The 20106-nt window shown below is 37.4% G+C and overlaps 1 protein-coding gene across 2 annotated transcripts in view; it reads right to left on the bottom strand.

The window, feature by feature from the left end:
* Positions 1-19960, bottom strand: part of cskl (c-src tyrosine kinase-like) — a 42539-nt gene extending 22579 nt beyond the window's left edge. For both annotated transcript variants that reach the window (XM_008405517.2, XM_008405516.2), the window contains exon 1: positions 19725-19960. The gene's annotated coding sequence lies outside the window, so the exon portion shown is untranslated. The remainder of the gene's footprint in view (positions 1-19724) is intronic.
* Between the last annotated feature and the right edge of the window lie 146 nt (positions 19961-20106).

Here is a 20106-nt window from a genome sequence, read left to right on the forward strand (position 1 = left end):
TGTAAAGCACTTGACAGTAAAGCTGCCTGCAGCAATAAAATCTGAAGATTTAAAAGAAATAAAAACTCCACAATATATTCAGGTTACTAATAGGTTGTTTTTCGATATATAGAGAAATATCCTTTTTGCAAGAACCTGCCAGATTTAGCATTTTAAATACAAAATGGGAGAAATTGTATTCAAAATGTAGAAAACTATTAAATTGGCCATAACCAGACTGCATTGTGCAACCCCTATTGTTTGCATGTTTTTATTTCTGATTTGCAATACAGTACACAGGGGCTTGTGTCAACCAGGAAGCAGGCTGTGGGAATAAGGGTCAAGATTTGGACATCCTTAGCCTCGGTGTTCTCAAATCTCTCTCACTCGCAGAGCAGTCTCCCATCCCAGCAGTCACTACGTCCACATGCTTCAGGTATCCCATAGCTATGATGTCTGGGGTTTAAAGTTGGACTAAAACTACATTTTTATGCAGCGCTGCTTCTTCTGTAAGTCAAAACAAAACTGCTAAATGATTTAACTGAAAGTACCAACAACATACTTTTAAATAGAACTGATAGAAAATGTAATTACTTAAACATTAAAATAAACAAATATATGTGCCCTAGTGTGGCACATACACGTAGAATAACAGCACAACGCTGCAAATTAGGAACAAAAACTAACATCATTAGCAAAGCAGAGAAATAAAAGGCAAGGCAACTATAATACAAACTCACAATTCTATACAACATATCCACCTATTACAACTAAATCCAAAAAAATTCAAAGTTAACGATGAGCATAAAGCTACACTTTCAAATTCAAGCTGAATAGTATCAGACAGGCATGAGAGAGTGAAATAAATTAAGAGATGCTCTTGCTTGCTCAGCCATGATGACTGTGGCTCTGTTTGCCATCTGCCACATCAAATGTTTCCAGCGACCATCACCTTTTTTTTTTTTTTTTTTATTTAGCTGGACTGTTTTTTTTTTTCCCCCTGACCTTTGTTTTATCATTTGTAGGATTCTGTAGCAACAGAAAGATAGCTTTGGCCTTCTGGATTTAAATTATTTGGAGATTTTTAAACATTTATACTAAGTTCAAATATAGTCCAACACAACCTGAGATTTAGAGCAACAAACAAAGACATATGTCAAGGGTTTTTTTTGTTTGTTTTTTTCACACATGGTGACTGAACATGGCTTAAAAAAAGAAGAACATGTCTTGACAAGACACAGTAACAATATTGACTACTTTCCTTAGGTTTATAATTCATACAAACAAAGATTATGTTGAGCTTTAAACCAGAAATTGCATCTAATTCCCATGAAATCTGAGCCTTGTACACCCACTGTGCTTGGAATGGAAGGACGACAAACTGTGGCTGCAGGCTATTCCWCGTTGCTCTGGACATCTCAGGAATAATCTGTCTGTCAATGCGTCCCAGATCCCACAAAAGGCCTTTCAAAAACATTGCTGAGGAAATTTATTACAATGACAACATGAGCCTATATACTTTCCCTCTTCACATAGAAACAAAGTATCTCCTTCGCATTGTACCCAGAAGAGTAAGCTCCAAGTTAATGTTGTTTTCTTAATGCAGGTAAACCAATAACTCTGCAACTAATGTGCCTAAAACTACGAGGAGAATTTGTAATGTGTTGTAAAATACACATCTGATCAAAACAGTACTGCAGTAAATTCACAGTCCAGTTTAACTCAGTCCAGTTTGTAACTCTCTATACATTATGGTTTTAATACGTCCATTTCAAAACTATACAAATTCCTGTTATACCATGCCTGCCGTTAAAATAGCTTTTAATGACACGTCAGACTGCAAGTGGGGAAGTTTGGGCAATTTTACTTCAGACCATAGCGTACTCCTACTTAAGAGCAGCTGCAAGCTGAACTGTGTCACTTTTCCCCTTTAAAGACAAATAAAGTGGGAATTTTCCCAATACTAAAAGAAATGCAACCATAGGTTGAGTTAGGTTGTCTATTGGTGAACAGAAACATTGTTTATTTACKTGACAGGCTAACATCACATTACCAAACAGAAGAACAACGTACTGCAGGACGAAGATTTTTTTTCTCCTTCCTTTGCTGATTTCAACTTCTTCCACTGTTGTGTAGAGCTGACACGACCAGTCAACGTAAGTGATCATTAATGTCAAGTTTTAAATCAAATGCTTTAGTCGACACAGTCTTTAGAAAAYGATCCTCATTTATGTAACCTTCAAAATGAGTGACAGCAGTTTTTCTCTATATTGTTGTAAAAGAAAAAAAAAAAACCCTGACAGCAGTCTGGAGCGGTACTTTAAAGAACATGGCTAATAAAGCGTCTGCTTTCATTGTGAAATGAGTCGAGTTGTAAAGAGTTTTAAATCTTGTCAAAGCTGAAGTGGAGGGGCTTCATGTAAGGTGATAATGAACAGGAGGACTGGATGCTCTGTAAGATTTAGTTTGAAACCAACAGGAGGATACAATACATGCATGACGGGGCTACCGACGAGCAGTAGAGACCTTAATATTCAGCTGTATTCTCCTGTAAATATTTGTTTATGGAAAGATGTGTCTGAATTAATCAATGTTCCAATTTTTAGCACATTCAGTCATGCAAACAATATTAAAATATCTCCTGCTTTGAGGAAAATGAATTTTCAATCTAAAAAAGAAAAAAAGTCGATAGATTAATAAGGAAAAGTCACTGATGTCAATCCCATTCCATTCAAGTGAATGTATAAAGCAAATATTTAAACCTTTTGCTGAAACGTAGCAAGAAAATAACATACTTGTTTTTGTTCTCAATGCAATAAAATAAAACTAGAAAAAATTCTTTATTACTAGATATTAAAGATAAAAAAGTATTATATTGTGATGTTTTTAGCAATAGTTGTAATGCAAAAATCTAATTATTAAGTGATATATTTTGAATGCTTGTTTTAATATCAAAGTAGAAAAATACCTGCTTACAGAACAAAAAAAGAAGAAAAACATTCAGATCAAAACTGACCCAATATCATTTTTTAATGACTGCTAAAGCAGTGCAGGAGTGAAAACTCTCCCACCACATGCAGGTTGAAAGGTGGGCAGACAGGGAGCAACCCTCCAGCCTGCCTCTCTGACGTAACAAGTGACAGGCCTGGGCTCGCTGCTGATGACAGATTACAAGAGCAGGGATGCAGGAAGCAGAAGAAAGAAAGGAAGAGGGAGGCAGAAGAACCCGCCCACCCATTTCACTCACCCCCGGCCCTCTTTGAGCTCTGGGAGGCTCCTGGTGTGGAGAAAGCAGAGGGGGAGGAAGGGCAGTGATGGTTGCTTATTGTTTAAGCTCTGTGTGCCGCGGTTCCAGGCTCAGCACACGCTCATCCAGATCTGGCTATTTATATCCACACAATATCCATGCAGACAGAGGCAGGCTGCAGTTTTCATCATCGAATACATTACGGAGACACTGAACCGAAGGGTCTGCCTGCTGAGAGGATTTCCATTTTCTGATGATTTTACAGGATATCCCCTTTTATAAATGGAGAGTCTCTGTGTTTGCAGAGTTGTGAGCTGTTTTTTTTTGTTTTAAAAGCGTATGCAAACTAAAAATCTAAATTAGCTTATTAAGTCCTGATGAATATAGAAAAATTGGATTTCAATCCTGATCAGTTGAAAAACACCTGATTTAGGTCTTGAGACCAGGTCAGCCAATCTATACTGGTTGGCTGTAATGGAGCTTGAGCTAAATAAGAACAACAACAACTGATTTCACCACAAACAATAACAAAAACATCTAGTTGTTTTTTTTACTCGTCTTTTTCTGATATGGAAAAGAGCCATCTGCCAGGTGACTCTTTTCCGGTCATTTTCTACCGTAGACAACTGGTTGAACTGGCAAAAAAATTGAACCAAAGTCGACTTTAATAGATAGCAGGAAGGCTAAACATTTTACATGTAGCGGTTCTAGTTTGTTCTTTTAAGCCGTCAGCCAGTCTGTCATGGAAAATGCTGAAATTATAAAATTTTAATGGCAGTCACTTCTGCCATTAACATAAATAATTACAAAGGCCAGTCAACAGTGCGTCAATTAGCACTGTGCCTAGGTAGGAGCTTCCAAAGCTGCATTTTCTTTTGTATATTTTCATGTACAATAGGAAAAAAAAAAACCTTGAATAAACAAACACTAAATAGTGAATAGACAGGAGTTCACCGCAATTAATTCTTAGTCGCTTCAATGTATTTCATGAATGTTAATTTCATTTTGTTGACAGTCCAAATCTATCTGGCAGAGATGTTGAAGGGACATAAAGCTTAGATACGTGGTGGCCAAAGTTAATGGTACCATCATCATGTAGAAGCAGCCAATAGTAAATAGTGTGTAAGTGTTTGGGAGATGACTGGATAAACTATTAATAAGTGTGAGACGCAAAGGGAAGCAGCGTTGCAGAAAGGCATGCAACAAGTGGATGACTGGAGACTAAACAAGCTTTTAGCCAAACTATAAATGTTTTTACCATGTGCATTGTGATGCTTTTGCACTTTCTTCAAGCAATATTATGAATACATTCAATTTATGGATCTTTGTGCCACATACAAAGTCTAAAATGACAACGTAATGATTTAAGTGTGCATTTCTAAAGCACCCASTCAGCCTCTGTGTCCGATTTGCTGGAAGYTCAGTTTCACTTAAAATTCCTGAACACATCGCTCAACCTCCTCCCCCACAGTCAAAGACAAATGACAAAAACAGACTGTTTATCAGGTGATGTAGTGAAACTGAAAAATATATAAAGAGACCATCTCCAATTAGAGTTCTCAGTTTTACATTTCAGATTTATAGAGATGTTTTGGAAGTGTTTCTGCTCCAGCATTTTTGATTCAAAGGATTTAATTACCTCCTCAAAATGCCATCATATGAAAGGCTTGTTAATCAGTCAAGTGTGTGTTAGAAAGGAAACACTTAAAACATGTAAAACCGTGAGATTTGAGGAAGGGCTGGACGATAATTGTCTTGGAAATCTTTCATAAATACGATCCTCTTAATTTTTTATTGGCACCATGCTAAGGAAACTCTGTCTAGCTAAACTTTTTAATTGTTTTGCCCAAAWATTTCTGCTAATTGTATCTCCATCACAGTTAATGTTAACGCATGTTGTGCAACCTCAAACACTGTCCCCTGTGAAACATATCATATGGGGGACAAGGGAAATGAAGCACTTGAACAGTAAATACAAGAGAACRAATTGAGGCAAAAAAATTGCCTCAAGGATTTTTTTAACACTCATTGGAGTCATTTTTGGAACCATTCCAGCTTTAGTTTAAATGAAGCTCATAATCAGAGAAAATGGTCATGAACTTCATTATCGAATGGTGAGTAAGAAATTTATTCAGACATGTAAAACTGTTTAAATTCTGATATGTGTCCTGCTGCTTTGTCAGTATACCTATGCGTTTCTCGAAGTTCCTCTAATAAAGTAGACTACTTATTTTTAACCTAGAAACTACACCTTTTTTTAACAAAACATAGGAAGTGTTAATACGCTGCTATTCTGGGCTTTCCTTTCTAGACACTTCTGCTGTTTATATCAGCTTTACGTTCAGGGTTGCACTGTCAGTGGCTTCCTGTCTCTGTCGCAGTTCATTAAGTATCACATAGCAGAATAAATACAGATAATTTAATTTAGTTTCCAGTCAGATTGTAGTTTTTATCAGCACTAACWAAACATGACATGTTTTGAAAAGCCTAATCTTTCAGTCCCTGATCTCTTAACACAGTTTAATGTTTTGGTATCTGGCTCATTTGTTCTATTACTGTGCTTAGGAGGCATTTTGGGGTTCTCGCAGTTGTTTAGCATATGTGCGGTCTGAATGTGGGTCAGACCATGTGCTATCCATTTTATAATGAGCTGTATAGCATACTTTTGCACCTGTACTAATTCTAATAAGTTCCATTCAAAAAGTTCAGCAAAACTCCTGCTTTGTTTTGTAACTCAACTTGTTAAAGAACATCTGCTTTTGCCTTATGTGGGAAAACAGCTGCAATTTGCAAATTCTGTCCTGCTGTGTAAAGGAGGGTCAGAGTCTGACTTACTGCTTGCAGCTGCAGTAGAGAGCAGAACATTATTAATGGGATGAAGAGAAGATTTTAAATATTGCCATATCATGTGCTGCAAATTCAAAAGAAAGTGGTATTAAGTCCAGTCATATCACCAGTCCCTTAAAGATGGATGCATACGCAGAAGTTGCTTAAACATTTTAGGGCTTGTGAAAAATAATAGAGGAAAAAAAAGCTAGAATACCGCCTGCTGTGGCTGCTGTTTTCATCGCCTCCCCTTCCCCTTTGATAGCTAAGCATGACAACTCCACCATTCAGAACAGAGGAGGAGATGAGGAGGCAAAGCACGACGATGGTGACACAAAGAATCTCATTAGAGGCAGCCACAGTGGGGTGCTGGTACAATATGGCAGCAGCATTAGCAGCAACTGCAGCTTCAAATCTCTTCAATAAAAGAAGCATTCAGTGGCAACAGAACAGACAGAATGGAGAAAAATCAGACTCAGTGAGCAGAGAAAGAGGCGAGGGAGGGAGAAGCTACAGGCTGGCCAGCAACTGGAATTGCAAATTGTCCTGGATCACTGTTGTGGCTCAGGAAAGGGATTATAGAGATTACCTGCACAGTAAGTAATCTCAAATTGAGAAAGAGATTCAATGTTTATACTAGCCGCCGAAAAAAGAAGGTAGATGCACGAGAGCAAGAGAGATGGAGAGTGGAGAGTACAGCGATGCAAGATGGAAAACGATATGAAAAAATGATGCTCACAGATGGAGAGGACAGAGGTTAGAGAAGCAAGGACACAGCAAGGAGGAAGACGAGTGAGGAGCATAGAGAGGTGGTGGGTGTAAAATGCATGAGACCGYTCTGCATCTGAGGCTCCTTAATATTAACAACAGTCGTCTGTCGCTTCCTGTGCCAGCTATGAATAATCCAGGCTCCACCCAGCAATGCCAACATGCTAAATTATTCATTCACAACCACAGACTAGCATTAGCGCACACTGTGGAGCACCCTGTGGGGCGCATGCACATTTCCCGGCTTAGAATCAACAACATGCGTGTGTTCACATGCTGGAGGCATTTGCGCGCTACATGCATATTATTAAAAGACAGTTCTTTTACCATTTCTGACAAATTACTTTTTAAACTTCCAAAATTAATGATGTCTTTAACATGTAAAGACAACTAAAATTAAACAGCTTGAAACAAAGGATTTGATACACACATTTGTCATTTCTTCCATCTTGGTATGCACGGTAAACAGCAGAACCTCTAAAATTATTATGCTACTTCAGTGGTTAATAAACACAACCAAACTGTTCAGATTCAGAATTAAAAGTCACCTTAAAAATAACCATTTATCACTCGTTACTGATTCAGCCGCAATAGAACAACCCAAGAGACGAAACTAACTAGGTCACTCTTTTCTTTCCTAGTCTACATTAAAAATGGAGCCTAATTATCTCGGAGGAAAACTGTCAGAATTAACAAGCCCAATGTTTTGTTTTTTAGCTTTGTTGAAGATCTTGGGGTGAGAGTGTGTGTGTGAGACTCCAAACTAAGCACTTTGGTCACATCACATCAAATTACGACAGCAAAGCTTTGATCAACTTCACGACTTCTGCAACAACCACACAGCAAGCCAGGAATTACTAAACAAAACTAAACTCAAAATAAAAATAAAAATAAAAAAGCTCTAGGTAATATTCTGAGCTTCTTTTCACAAGTGAAACAAGGTTTGAGGAGTGAGAGACCCCTGGATGCACATAAAGAAATATGCACGTAGCACAGAAGACATTTTGCTAATGCAGGGCTGCTGTTTGCAGAGGCAGCAATCTGCATATCCTGCCTGCAGAGAGAAGTGCTCAGGGAAATCTTCAGTGAAAGCCTAACACAATGTGTGATGATAGCCCTGTTCACTTCTAGCTCAGGTTATTGAAACAAAGCCTTAGAGGTGACAATATTCACACAAATTCTCATAAACTATAAACAGACAAAATCCCCAGATGACACCAAAATTATACATCAAGTATGAGATTATATATGTGGAAAAAAATGCTACAGTTTCATGGGATCCAGTGAGCTGGGGTGTGCTGATGCCCCCTCCCCACCCAGTGCGCCTCTCTACTAGCACCGCATGCCTCCGCACGTTGCCCCATCATCTGAGACGTTTATACTTTGACTTCTGTTCTAGTTTCCTGTCTATGGTGTAGAAACATGGGACCACTGGATGAATTTAACACAAGCATCCAAAACAAAAATGCATAGCATCATCTAATTACATGTATTTAAAAACAGAAAGGTCCACTCCCTCTAACACTCAATAAAAAGGCCTTTAAAATGTAGAAACAGTCACATTTCTGTAGCTTTGGAAAATAGCTTTTAAAAACCTTGGTATACAGCTTGGCATTAGTGCACAGTTCAATGCTAAACTGTACTAAGGAAAAGATGTTTGATGAGTTTATAAGTTGTTTCTAGCACACAAATTAATTAAAATGAAATAAAAAAACTGCTTCAAAGATGAGCTGTAAAATGATTGAAACCCCAAAATGAGAAAGATTCAAGGCTGCTATAATGTTTACATTTTGATMATCATTTTCCTGCTACTTTTAGATAAAGCCATATTTTCTAAATGCATTAATGCATACATTTAGACAAAAGTAGGTACACGATTATAAAATATTGCATCTCAGTTTTGTATGCATTGCAATTAACTTGTACAGAAAATTACAAAAATATGACAACAATGTAATGTTTTGATAGTAAAGTKTGCAAAAGTTAATTATGGAGCYCAATATGTATAGCATAATATAAACTCAGCTGAATGGAACAAAATTKAATCCAAGCAGCCGACTTCTGATGTAAAAACAGCATCAAAGCCCTTTAAGTGACCAGCAAAGAAATCATATACTAAAACATTCAGAAGGGATCTGGAGAAAATTGCTTTACARAGTGAGGTCAGATAAAGCCCCTCTTACAGTACTAACGATGCACACCCTGACTGAAGTGCTCCTCATTTGGCACAGATCAGAAAAATTAATTCACAGGCTAACATTTATCCAAGCTGCCTCTATGACAACATGAATTAGTAGCTAGGGAGTGTCTGCATGTTTTAAATGTTTGAGACKGTACTACTTTCCCAAGAGACCGAAGAGGCTTTACAGAAACTTGAGAMGAGAAGCTTTATCTTCATTCGACGACATCAGCAAATGGTCTGTGTGTACGGGTTGCATGTCACGGAAGAGTGAACTCTAAGTACCTAAATTATACCCAAGCAAACTGCATCATTGGCTGTCGCTTTCATTCACCATTCAAAATCAAAAGGTGGTTCAAAGATCAGCAGACACAACTAACATGCCTTCATCAGACAAGGGGGTACACTCAGCACTCACTGGGTTAGAACAGAGGTCTCAAACTCCAGTCCTCCAGGGCCGGTTAGCTTCAAGTCTTAAGATGTTTCTACTTCAGCACACCTGGCTCCAATATTGGCTCATTAGCAGAGCTCGGTAGAGCTTGACTGCTGCTAGTGACGCAATTTTGTCAATTAATTCAAGTGTATAGGACAAGGAACACATCTGAAAGCTGYATTTTCTGACCACTGGGTTAGAGACAGAATATGTCACSAGTCCACCACACAGGACACACAATCATGCATGCACACATTTAGCTAGTTTGGTTGGTTATATTGGTCTCTATTGGGGTRGAAGTTGGAGTACTTGAAAAGAACCCATTCAAGCAGACCATGCCAAGTCGATCCAGAAAGACCAGATTCCTGGWTTAGAACCCAGAACCTTCTTATTGTAAGGCAACACTCCTACCAACTGCTTGAATGTACTGCCCAGATTGACATGTATTCAAAACAAATTCAACAGAGTAGTTATGTTTCCATCCAGTTGTCATAATTTTGAGTGAATAACAAAAAAATAAGAAAAAGAAAATGCACATTATACATGTTTCCATCGATTGGTTTGGAGAAAACCAGCCAGGCTTCACAGGTTCTAATGTCATCACGTCGCTACTCGTGACTGTAGTAAATCAAGTGTAAAGGTTGCAAACTACCAGAAAAATGGAGATTCCTCCCATCTGAGCTGGAGGTGTGGACTTAAATTTTTTTCTGACTTTTGTGCCTCTTGTAAGGCACAGACACACCTGCGGATGGAAGTATCGCACCACTCCCATCACAGCCTCTGGTGACTCTCGCTGACCMCTCCAGGCCAACAGTCCTCCCCTCTGYGCTGAGATTTGGACACCACCAGTAGATGGGAAAGTTTGCTGCATCAGAACTTACTCAGCAAATGCGTTTCCATCTCCCATTTTAACTTTTTTTTTTTTCTCAAAAAAGCCAAAAAATACAGCAAAGGACCATCAAAACCTTTTTGCAAAATTGAGGAAGTTAATTTGAACTTTGCCATTTCCATCAAAATGTTCTAATGTGACACTTGAAAAATCACAAAGCACATCTAGACATTCATGAGATATAGCATACATAACTTCAAACAACTGCAGAACATCAATAGAGAAATAAAGAGGAAGTCCAGAGTCTCCCCGTCATCGCCATCACTACTGATTTATTTCCACCGTAGGATTACCAAAATAACTCAGCTGAGTTTAACACATCTTTAAATGGAGAAAACGCTCTCTTCCTGCTGACTGCATTGTTTTCCTTATACTTCCCTGACTAGTATGAGTATAAACCACATGAGTGATCATGTCAGCATTTGGTATGATAGTGCACAGAATAACACAATGTTACAGTGAAACCAACTACAGCAAACGTCCACATACACAGGAAAACATGGCAATAGTCTTATAAAGGAAACCAATGACATGACATTTGTTTGGRAGGGGATTTTCTGTTTAGGCATCAAAAAGTTTAAACTGAAAAGTCCATTGTTAATATTATAAATGTGTCACAAAAACAACAAAATACAAGAAACAGATGAACCAAATAACACCTCACATGTAGGTATCCCTATTAGTAAAGTATAGATTGGTACAGTTTTAAAAAAGTACTTAATGCATTATCTGGATTCTAACATCATTGCTAGAATACCAGCAACAGTCAAGCAGCAAGTTATGGAACGTAAGATTTAATGAATAGCTTATCATTTCTGAAGACACTTTGAGCAGACAAGCTGTTGAAATGTGGAAAACCTCAGCAGCTAAAAGCAAAACAAACAAAAAGCTCTAGTTTAGCTATGAAGCAAAGATATCTTTGTGGGAATAGGTAAGTGATTTGAATCAATTTGGTATTACTCTTTTAGTAACTGTAAAAAAAACAGCATATGAAGTAATCAGTTATAAGAATCCAAAATAAATGCAAGTTGGTTAGCAACATAAACTTAACTAAAGTTTTAAAATGTTATAAAATTTTCTGTTAGCCTGTTTGGTTTAAAGCCCGTTTATGAGTTGAAATCTAAATTGCTGAGTGACTGTTTTCTACCAGTGAATGTAGCCTGGGGTAGGCATACCTGTCCCTCCCTGGTTTTTGGTGAACAATGTTTTTTCTCGTTCTTACAAAATAAATTTAATTGGATGTTACAACAAAAAATGTTTTTTTAGATAAAACCATTAGTGTAAGGTGATGTTTTTAATGTTGGCAACATACGAGATGTTAGAGAAGAAGTTTTAAATTAAATTTAGCTAAAAACTTCATGTAAATAGTGTATACTCAAAAATCACACTGAGAATTATATGCCCAAATCTGACCATAACCATGTCCACTGTCTTAGTATAGTGCTGGAAAAAACTTAATACAACTTTACTATTAATTTCAATACAAGATATTATGTAAACAGATTTCTACCATGTAAACTTCTTAAAATAATGTGTCAAAATACTAGTTTTTGTATTACACTCTCTTTGGCCTAGTCAAATGTACAAAAATGATCTATTCCTTTCTTTTCTATTGAAACCTRTGTGATAGTCCTGTAAAATACACCCTCAGTTTAAAACGAAAGTTAGCTTCCAGTCACAACTGGCATAAAACAATAAGGAAATCCTCTCAACAAGGAGAACATCTGAGTTGGCCAAAGTACAGTCTCTCTTATCAGCATTACTCCACATGGAAAATAATTAACTCTGATGTCTAGCGTGTCAACGGGCAGCCAAAMACAAAGCAGAGGTGTTAAACATTAATGTTGTCTTTTAGTACTTTTTTTTAAATGTCGGTGAGAATCAGAGAGAGAAGCAGAGTTGACATCTTCAGTCATTTCTGTAAGATGATGGGAGAATCAGGCTAAATTTTTTWAAGATTCTAAATGTTATTTTAATTTATAAATTTAAATACATAAATTCTGCTATGGTCATAAAAATTTAGAACTGTCATGACAACAAACTCTACATGGAGATGATTGCATACTCTGAATAATAAATGAGTGTTATTCAGAGTATGTATTGTTGGAATAATTTTTTTWAAACTATTTTTCCACTATTGGTTTCATAGGAGAAGGAAAATACAGAAAATCAATATTGTTTAAAATATAAATGATTCATGTGCTGTTTAGGGATAACATTGCTTTGGCTATTTTGACTGGTGTACCTTTTATAAATCACTTGTATCATTAACATAATGAACACCACACAATGAATAAATGGAAAGTTCATATGAAATTACCCTTTTAGTTTGAAGCCATAGTGGTTAGTGGAATAACATGGAAGAGTATCATTAAATAAATGCTGAGGATTTCTGGTTGAGTTCTGAAATATTACAACTCTATATCCAACTTACAGAAGACACTGACCGAAAGAAACCTGTTAGTTCATATTAGGGACGTACTCAAAATACCAAGCTTACAAGCTCCAAAAACTCATACTTTCCTCTCCACAGACATTTTGAAAAAGACATAATCTTTATTTAACCGGACCGTAAGTTCTGTATGAACCTACAAAACAATAACTACATAGGAATAATATGTTTTTCCTTATTACATGGGCGGTTAGAATCTACTAAGACCAGTAGAAAAGATGTTCTTTACATTAAAAAAATGTGTGATTCCCCAAATTCCCACTCCCAAATATCTTCAGTGTTGAAAGAAGGAGCAATAACATTTCTCATTTTTCTTTTTTTTACAGCATTTCAGGAGCGAAATCCAAAAATAGGTGTAGATTAAAAATTAAACGAGTCAAAACAGTCATGAAATGTTAATGCAGTGATTTCTTCCCCTTTTCATTTCCCTTAACCTTTCTAATTTCATCCTTGCTAGAATGCCAGCAGAAGTGAAGCAGCAAGATTTGATCAGAGAAATGGGATGTAAAGCTGCTTGAAATGCTAGTTTCTAGAAATGTTACAAAGTTTAACATCGCTTTCTCTGTCAGGAGGTTACCAGTGGGAAACTTCTACTGCTTGAGGGTGAAACACTGAAACTCAGGTGAGCTGGTAATAGAGTCCTGGCCATCAAAAAGATCCCCAGGCAGCYACAAGATAGACTGAGCAGGGAGTGTACTTGTAAGTATTTTTCTGCGCAAGATTTAAGTCACACTACTCTGCTGTGCAGCATGATTTCCTGAGAAGGAGTAGTGGTAAAATATATTCTGTCCCCAGGTTGGAAAAGCACGGCTCAGCTTTCAAACTTTAAAATGTTTTTCACAAAGCCACTGTCTAAAAAAAATAGCAGGACTGGTTGTGGTTAAAACAAAACTATACCACGTCATGTGTAGGTATCACATTTAGTGAGGTAAGGACTAGGGCTGTGTAATAATATCGATTTTGTGATATATATCGATATTTTCTTTCCTATAAAAAAAACGATATTCATCCGGAAGTATCGTAACATCCAACTGCCACCTTGCTCACTCACTACTTGCTGAGGCAGGAGAGTGATTAGGTCATCAGGCTTAGAGTGATTCCTTCAGATGTTAAGTGTCAAGGTTAAAAAGGTATTATTTACTTTACAAATGCATGTAAGCTACAGTTTGTACTGTTTCAATTAAAAGAAACCCGTTTTCTCACCACTTCTTTAATTCATTTTGTCCAGCTGTCAACTTTAAGTCTGTGTCCATGTCCAACTAGAGCCAGGTATTGTATAGTTGGTGCTTTTAATCAGTTTTCAGTTAAATTAATTAAATCCAACTCTATAACACTCACAAAATGTCACCAAAATCACTCTGTCCCTCTAAAATCTTTCAGAAAATCGCAAAAGTGTATTGAATTGTATCGTCTGCTCAATATGCAATATATATCGTATCGTGAGCAGAATATTGTGTATCGTATCGTATCGTGAGATTATTGTATCACTACAGCCCTAGTAAGGACTGGTTACAGCTACAAAAAGTAAAATGTTGTCCTACTGAGGCAGACAATATGGCTAATTAACAGGTCAAGTCACTTCTTAGGCTCAAAACATTATATATCAAAYCAGACTGATGTTTCTTCAAAGCATATGGACATCTATTTAAAGAAAAATAACGAAGACATTATTAACAGTCTGCTGGCTCTCTGATATTTTTGCTGACAAAGACTTCAAATTTAATCTCACAAATTGAGACTAAATTAAAGTTTGACTAATGATGCACCATTCTGCTAGACAGTGGTTGAAATTGATCAGTTTTTACCCTGATCAAAGTTGTCCAACAAAAATCCACTCCTTTTAATAAAATGCTCCATCCTTTTACTCCAGCTATTTGATTCTAAGGCACTTTATCAAACACGAACAACAAAGTAAAAATGGTGGAGACAGTAAAAAATTACATACCAGCCAACAACAAACTAGAACAACTAACCTGATTATCTAGTTGAGAGAGCAACATGCTGTGCACCCCGAGGTCTGCCTGCAACCTCATTATATCTGCTTCAGGTTCGGTCTGGTTTAACAGCTTTGTTACTTTAAAGACATACTACCAGCTTTAAAAATATTAAGCCTTTAAGTGTTTCTGGAAAGAAGGCTTTCAATGTTTTATTTATTTTTTGATCTGCTCATGTCTCAGAACCTGGAAACAAATTTCCCTGCACAGCTGGACTGACTCACAGTCATTATGAATGTTTAATAAATTTACATTTTTTGCGCAATAACTTCWAGAAGAAAACTATTGAAAGCTAATTTTATGTTTTGTTGTTCATGAAAGAGAAGACATTTTGTGGTAACCAATGAGTTTCCTAATAACTGTTAATCCCATGCAGTCAGAGAGGTTTATAATTTTTTACTCGGCATCAGTGTTTTCTTCAGATTTTATAAAAGTACACAATTGTTAGACACCCATTTGTGGAAGGTTGTTGTTTATTAAAAKGTAGTTAGGTTTTCAAAGTATAATTTATCTGCTTTGTGTAGTAATTCAGCGAATTGGTTAAACAGAATTACACTGGATCATTTTATTTTCTCTAAAATCAGTGAACCACACTGCTTTGTGAGACAGAGGTGAATTGTGTACTATCATTTTTCCCATTATACACAGGGAATATATATCTTTATAGGAGGATATAAAGATATGTGTATTGTATCAGATGCTAGTCTTTATATATTGTAGTACTTAGTAGGATAAAGTTTTAAACAAAACTTTATATGGTTGGTCAGAACAACAAAAATCTGGATCAAAAACTACAAATAAAATGTATAGATGCGTAATCTTTACAGGGCTGTAAGGAAGCTGGCAGCAGCCTAAGCACAATGCATAAAAATTGCGATGGAGATTGGTTTTGATTTACTCACATTTMCCCCTTTCCTCTGTTTCTTTTCCATCATCATGATGTTTTCATCAATATCTGCGAACTTTAATATTACAGGCAAATCATCTACAGCAGTTGTGTGGCATCYGGGATAGCAAAAGTTCATCCAACTGGTCAAATGTGCAAGTTGTGCAGAGCAATCTGAATATGACAGGCTATCAAWTATTGCATCCAAGCAGCCAGTAGCAATATTAAAAATGCTTGCAAAAAGACTTTAATAACRACTGAGATTTGATTTATTCTGCAAATTTGCAATAATAGGTAGATTTTTMTTTTCAAACAAAAATCCTTTTCAATTTTCTCACCATGTAATAAAGTAAAGCCAGAATATGTTTCCCTAGGTGAACATAAAGGGAGAATAAAAAAAACAATCATGTTTATTGTGAACTAATTTAACTCACAAGTGCTAATTTTTGAATGATACTTGTTGTGCTTAACATGTACATTTTCATCCCCCAAAAATCAAAAACTGATATACAAATGATCTTAACWGCACAGTCCCTGATGTGAACTCATGTTGGTATGTGGCAAAACAAACAGAAGACAAGAGGGTTATATGGGAAACAGATTGGAGACCAATGAAATAGACCATAATTCACAGAATGTCGATAAAGAAACTATTTAGAACCTCATAAACAGGGGAGTGCAGTTTTAATGTATGATGCATCTGTTTCTGAAAGAGGAAGCAGTGCAGGTGCAGAACGTATGTCAGTTTTCATTTCCTTTACAATTCCTACTCAGGTGGACCATGACATGCTTTCCCACTTTGCATGTTACAAGGCCCATAATAAAAATGCATCACCCATAATGAGCATGTTTCTTATCAGACACCGAACTCTGCACGCCTGGGTGAGAGACTCACGAGCTGTCTTTTATTTAAACTTTGGTGCTGAATGCATCTATGTAGCGTGACACAGAGCTAGCAGGGTCTACTATATACTTTCTGTAATATAATGTTGCCCTTAAATACCTGTATCCTGTTAGACTGTACATGAGAATCTCCAATAAATCTGTCCTCTTTTATTGCCATCGCTGATAATAAAAGATGAAGAAACATGTCGGGGTGGGGGGGGGGGGGGGGGACGTGGAGGTCAGCGGGCCTTGGATGGTTTTCAAATGAGCAATGAGACGGATCCTGTGCAGACAGAGGAGCCATTTCTTCTCTGTTGAGCACATAAGCCTGCCTCAAAGCTTAACATGAGACAGCAACACTGCTATTCACAGAGACAAGCTCTCTGCCCTCCCTCAAAATGGATTCAGAGCTAATTAAAAGACGGCCAACGTGAGGCTTTTAGAGCAGTCTTGTGCTGCTGGCCGCACCTCAACTGGACAACTCTCACCTGATGGGGAGTCAGCGAGGATTACTGGCAAAGAAATGTGTGACAAGCKGCACAAAGTGGTGTTCACAGGGTCCGTCTGAAATGCTTCAGCCTCGTGGGTCAAGCACTACAACCTGAAAGCTTCTTGAAACTATAGCCTTTTGACAAGAACCACAATAAAACACAAAAACATAATAAACGGCAAGATATCCGAGCACACGGCTAGCAGTTCAGCCCTGACAGATCTGGCATATGGATTGCTAACATGTTGCAGTCTGGTTCACCAGATTCCTCAGAGGATAATGAATGCCAAGCCAAGCCCCTACCCTCTCCAGACAATCATGGGAACAGATTTCTCTAATAAGATACCCACAGCTCTCATCATCAGCTCCCACTTAACCAGCACAGAACAAGCTGATGACATTTCATTTCACGATTTAGGCATGAGCCTGTATCAAGGTCTACCAAGGTTTTGTGGAGGTACGGTTTCAAAACTGCTATACATCTGATCTAAATGGTTTCTATTAGAGATTCACAACACGCTCTCAAATTCCAGAGACTGGAATTGGACAATTATGCCTCAATTGGCAGGTGAAAAAATTTAAATGAAAATGTTGATGTTTCTATTCTATTAAAAGCATCAAAACTAAGAACTTCCACAATTTGGGTCTACAGACACTTATCTGTATGCTCTTACAAGCACTTTTTTAGGTTAGTTAAAGTCAGAGAAAAACTTAAGAACCTATGTTTCTGCATAAATAGTAATTGTTCAAGTCCTTCGTTTTCTGTTAGATTAAAAGTTACAATTGGAATACCATTTTTTCTTCTTTTGCATGATTTAGTCCTTTGAAAACACAATTAATTAAAATGGGAATCAATCTAACACATAATTGGCTGATCAAGTCAAAAGAAAACTAGACAACTGTAAATCATTACTGATATAAATTTGTTAAAAAAGTATTATTGATTGCACTTTAAAAATTAGGTATCTTTATGTTATGAGAGGTAAAGTTTAAACAATAATGATTTCTTGGTTAATGTCAAGTTGTCATAACAAAGACATTTTGAATAATGTCAACTTTGTATTAAAAGTATCATAATTTACCGAATGACGCTTTATGACAACAGTCATAAATATTCATGAAGGTTTATTCATGTTCATGACAGGTGTTATGTCATGTTTATGAAAGTGTCATGACAGTCTTATTCAACCCCCTTCAAATAAAGTGTTACCGAGTTTTGTTTTGGTTGTTTTTTTTTTTTGTTTGTTTGATTTTTTTTTTTTTTTTGTCAAGAGTTCAATTAAAAACAGAGCCAAGTCAGTCACTTACAAGCAACATGCCAATCTAACCAGACATTCAAGACTAATGCCAGAATTGATGGTTGGTCAAACCTGCAGAGGCAACAAGATCTGAACAGGAACTATGGTCAAATCTGACCTACCACAAAAACGACAACATGCTAGATAAGAAGCGCAAACACTGAGATAACACACTAATCAGAAGAGATGTACCCTGAGAACAGCCCAACRCTAAAGATCAGGACCCGATTAACCTGACAGTCCTCACCTAAATTTCTCTGGAACTATGTGTACAGTAATATTACACCAATACACATGAATTATTATTGTCAGTCCTGTCATGGCTTGTACAAATATGTGCGTTTCAACATATCCGACGTGTACCTCGATGAACTGAAAAAGCTAAACAATGTAAAATTTGCAGGGACCCAGAAGTGTAAAAATAAAATAAGTGTAAAAATAAAATAAGTGTTTGCCAGTATCTTAGTGTGCCACGTTTTAAATGGACGGAGCGATTCATTTTATTCATCCATGCTTTACAGAAATGATCAAACCGTAAACACAAGATTGTTTCATTTATCTGCTGCTGAAGCTTGCAGTTGTCAAGTCAGAAGAGACCCATAATATGTGTAGCAGTGCACAACCACAAAAGGTTGAGGTTTAACCAGATTCTAGCTCTACGTTAAAGCTACTAAATATATTGTCGGACATGAGTTAATCAGGCTAAAAACGAAGTAGTAAATCTCAATATTTACATATTTAAAGTGAACAGATTTGTTTACTTTAATTCTCTCTCTAGCTAAACCTCAGTAAGCAGTTCCTCCCCCTTTGTTCCAGAATGCCAATTTATTTTACCCAGAGCTTTATGAATGGTGTTCCGAGAAGAAAATTCTAMAATTGAAAATCTTAACTTGTCCGAATATGGAAGCAGAGGCTAGGAAAAAAAGGGGGTGACTCAGTGGTTTGGGGTGCAACTACTGAAACGCCAATGACATAATGGTCATTAAAATAAGCACATAGAGGAGACATAAAAAAAAAWKATTTGCTTTGTGTGCGGGTGCTTGTTATTATATTGCTAACCGTATTAGCAGACACAAAGAAAATGTAAAACCTGGTCAGACCTACCATACATCTGAACTACTGTCCGATAATGGATCCTGCGACGATACTGACCATTGAGCAGCAGCTAACGCTAACGCTGAGCGAGGTTTAAGGTTAGCCCGGCAGAGCAGTGGTTTGTCTTGGATCATTTCTCCCCACACTGTTTGGGAAATGTAAGCTTAACACCAAACCATTGAGATTAAACAACATTCCGTGGAGAGCTGCCCCTGAACCTCCCCCTGGTAAAACGCTGCAGCTGCAGGAGCAGCAACAGCAACAAACAGAGACAAAACAGTCACTGCGCTGTGGCCAACTCACCCAAAAGATACCGCTGAGGTGTCGAGCAGATGCGGCTGGAGGTTAGCGATAAACGCCCATCAGTGAAGCTTCTGCGGTTTGGGGGCATCCAGTTTTCGCGGGGCTAATGTCGGACAATCCGAAACGTGGCTTTGCTTTGACGGCTTTCTGTCCCCTGACTGCATATGTGTGTGTTGTGTTTGTGTGTGTCTACCAGGCCTGCTGCTGCTGGAAGGAAATGGGCTCCTCTCCGTCACCGAKACGCGCATGCGCATGYAAGCAGAAACAGAACCGAGTGAACGGTGTGTGAGCGCAACCTCGTGGCCAACAGGTGAGCGTCAACTGATGGCAAACTTGTTACATGGTTTTAAAACGTTTGTTATGCAGTTCCAGCTAAAAACAG

This window comes from Poecilia reticulata, linkage group LG3 (assembly GCF_000633615.1).
Source record: "Poecilia reticulata strain Guanapo linkage group LG3, Guppy_female_1.0+MT, whole genome shotgun sequence".
Lineage (NCBI taxonomy): Eukaryota > Metazoa > Chordata > Actinopteri > Cyprinodontiformes > Poeciliidae > Poecilia > Poecilia reticulata.